The sequence below is a fragment of the Callithrix jacchus genome, chromosome 6, assembly GCF_049354715.1.
Source record: "Callithrix jacchus isolate 240 chromosome 6, calJac240_pri, whole genome shotgun sequence".
Lineage (NCBI taxonomy): Eukaryota > Metazoa > Chordata > Mammalia > Primates > Cebidae > Callithrix > Callithrix jacchus.
This window is the reverse complement of record NC_133507.1, coordinates 140578432-140582051: the sequence shown is the minus strand read 5'-3', so window position 1 is coordinate 140582051 and position 3620 is coordinate 140578432. Positions and strand designations below refer to the sequence as shown.

Genomic DNA, 3620 nt, shown 5'->3' with positions numbered 1-3620 from the left:
AAAATTAATGAGAATATTTTGTTGTTTTAAATGGGTAATCGATTATAAAGCTCAACAAATTATGCCAATATAACCAAATAGATGGAGAAGTTTTGCTCCCACTGTCATCCCCATCCACTCCACTCTTTCCAGCCCTCTCCCCACCCACCCCCCACTAGATCCTATGGATAAGCACTTTTATTTTTTACTGTTCATGTATCCTTTCAGCGTTTCTTTCTTTCTTTCTTTTTTGAGACAGAGTATTGCTGGACATGTCACCAGGCTGGAGTGCAGTGGTGCGATCTAGGCTCACTGCAACCTCTACCTCCCAGGTTCAAGCGATTCTCCTGCCTTAGCCTTCCAAGTGTCTGGGAGTACAGGCATGCACCACCACCCCCAGCTAATTTTTATATTTTTAGTAGAGATGGGGTTTCACCACATTGGCCAGGTTGGTCTCGATCTCTTGACCTTGTGATCCACCCGCCTCAGCCTCCCTAAGTGCTGGGATTACAGGTGTGAGCCACCTCGCCCTGCCCTTTCAGTGTTTCTTTAAGCAGAATCAAGCAAATACAAATGTCTTTTCTGCCCCCCCGCCCTTTGTTTTTTTTTCTGTTGTTGTTTGCCTGTCCTCCCTCCCTCCCTCCTTTCTTTCTTTCTTTCTTTCTTTCTTTCTTTCTTTCTTTCTTTCTTTCTTTCTTTCTTTCCCTCTCTCTCTCCCTCCCTCCCTCCCTCCCTCCCTCCCTCCCTCCCTCTCTCTCTCTCTCTCTCTCTTTCTTTCTTTCTTTCTTTCGTCTTGCTCTGTCACCCAGGCTGGAGTGCAATGGCATGATCTCGGCTCACTGCAACCTCTGCCTCCCAGGCTCAAATGATCCTCCCACCTTAGCCTCTGGAGTAGATGGGACTACAGACGCGCACCACCACGCCCAGCTAATTTTTGTATTTTTTGTAAAGATGGGTTTTCGACATGTTTCCAGTGTTGGTCGTGAACTCCTGAGCTCAAACAATTTGCCCACCTCGCCTCCTGAAGTGCTGAGATTATAGGTGTGTGCCACCACACTGGCTTTTTTTTTTTTCTTTAACTTGTATGTTAAGTTCAGGGTAAAGTGCAGGTTTGTTACATAGGTAAACTTGTATCGTGGGGGGTTGTTGTATAGATTATTTCATCACCCAGATACTAAGTCTAGTACCCAGTCCTCTTCCTCCTCCCACCCTCCACCCTTTGATAGGTCCCAGTGTGTGCTGTTCCCCTCTGTGTCCATGTGGTCTCATCATTTATCTCCCACTTATAAGCAAGAACATGCAGTATTTGGTTTCCTGTTCCTGCATTAGTTTGCTAAAGATAATAGCCTCCAGCTCCATCCATGTTCCTGAAAAGGACATGCTATCCTTCTTTTTGATGGCTGCATAGTATTTCATGGTGTGTATTTACCCCATTTTCTTTTTTTTACAACACAAATGTTTATGTGATTTTAGCCATTACAACAGTAATTCAGAAATATCTCAAATGTTACATTGATGTCATAATATTACAAAAAAAGAAAAAAAAAAGTGACAGGCCACAGTGACGAGCACCAGAGACCCAGCGCACACCTAATGTGGACCATGCTTCTTTCCTTCGACAGCCAGGGTATCCTCCCGGGAAACCCCCCACCCCCTCGCCTTCCTCCTCTGCTTTCCCTAACCCACCTCTGGGGCATCTACGCCTCCTCCTCTCCCTCCTCCTTGAACTCCCCTTGTTCGTCGGCCATGGCATCCTGGTACTGCTGGTACTCAGACGCCAGGTCGTTCATGTTGCTCTCGGCCTCGGTGAACTCCATCCGTTCCACGCCCTCGAAAGTGTACCAGTGCAGGAAGGCCTTGTGCCGGAACATGGCCGTGAACTGCTCTGAGATGTGCTTGAACAGCTCCTGGATGGCTGCGCTCCTGCCGAAGAAGGTGGCCGACATCTTCAGGCCACCAGGCGGGATGTCGCACATGGCCGTCTTCATGTTGTTGGGGATCCACTCCACAAAGTAGCTGCTGTTCTTGTTCTGCACATTGAGCATCTGCTTATCCACCTCCTTCATGGACATGTGGCCCCGGAAGGTGGCAGCCACCATCAGGTAGCGGCCGTGGTGGGGGTCGAAGGCGGCCATCATGTTCTTGGGGTCAAACATCTGCTGGGTGATCTCAGGCACCATGAGCGCGTGGTACTGCTGGCTGCCCCGGCTGGTCGGGGCACTAAGCTGGCATAAAGAAGTGCAGGCGTGGGAAGGGCACCATGTTCACCACCAGCTTGCACAGGTCTGTGTTCGGCTGGCCTGGGAAGCGCAGGCAAGTGGTGACCCTGCTCATGGTGGCCGACACCAGGTGGTGGAGGTCCCCGTAGATGGGGGTGGTCAGCTTCAGGGTGCAGAAGCAGATGTCATACAGGGCCTCGTTGTCTATGCAGTAGGTTTCATCTGTGTTTTTCCTAGCTGGTGGACAGAAAGGGTGGCATTGTAGGGCTCCACCACTGTGTCTGACACCTCGGGTGAGGGCATGATGCTGGAAGTGTTCATGATGCGGTCTGGGTACTCCTCCCAGATCTTGCTGATGATCAGAGTGCCCATCCCGGACCCCGTGCCACCCCCCAGAGAGTGGGTCAGCTGGAAGCCCTGGAGACAGTCACAGCTGACTCCTTCATCACGTCCAGGACCAAGTCTGCCAGCTCAGCTCCCTCTGTGTAGTGGTCCCTGGCCCGTAGTGGTCCCTGGCCCAGTTATTCCCAGCTCTGCTCTGGCAAAATACAAAATTGTCTGGTCCAAAGATCTGGCTGAATGGTCCAGACCTAACAGAATCCATCATGCCTGGCTCCAGATCCACGAGGATGTCCCAGGCGGGGAACGTATTTGTTACCAGTGGCTTCATTGTAGTAAACATTGATTCTCTCCAGCTGCAAATCAGTGTCTCCATGGTAACAGCCAGTGGGGCCAATCCCATGTTCATCACTGATGACCTCTCAAAACTTGGCGCCAATCTGGTTGCCATGCTGGCCAGCCTGGATGTGCATGATCTCACACATGGTGCCTTGTCAGCGAACTGCTCCGTTGACTTCTGGTGGGTCTGTCTATCCTCCCCTCACACACCCACTGTGGGGTCACCTGAAAGGCACTCGGGAACCGACAGGCTGAGGCACATTTTCTTTATCCAGTCTACCACTGATGGGCAGTTAGGTTGATTCTATGTCTTTGCTATTGTTAATAGTGCTGCAATGAACATATGCATGCATGTGTCTTTATGGTAGAACAATTTCTATTCCTCTGGGTTTATACCCCGTAACGGGATTGCTGGGTTGAATGATAGTTGTTTTTAGGTCTTTGAGGAATAGCCACACTGTTTTCCACAATGGTTGAACTAACTCACACGCCCACCAGCAGTGGAGAAGCGGTCTGCTCTCACTTTCTGATACAAACGTAGCATGCTCTGTTACTGCTCCGCACCTTAGTTTTCCCACCTAACAGTATGTCCTGGATATCTTTCTGCCTTACTAAAGAAACGTCTTTCCCATATCCCTCTTTTCTAATGTAAGTATTTCATGCTATAAATTCCCCTCCTAGTAATGCTTTAGCCATGTCCTGCAGATTTTGATATGTTGCATTTTCATTTTAATTCAGTTCAAT

At 49.4% G+C, this 3620-nt stretch overlaps 1 pseudogene; it reads right to left on the bottom strand.

The window, feature by feature from the left end:
• Positions 1–1676: 1676 nt before the first annotated feature.
• Positions 1677–3022, bottom strand: LOC100394496 (tubulin beta-2 chain-like; annotated as a pseudogene).
• Between the last annotated feature and the right edge of the window lie 598 nt (positions 3023–3620).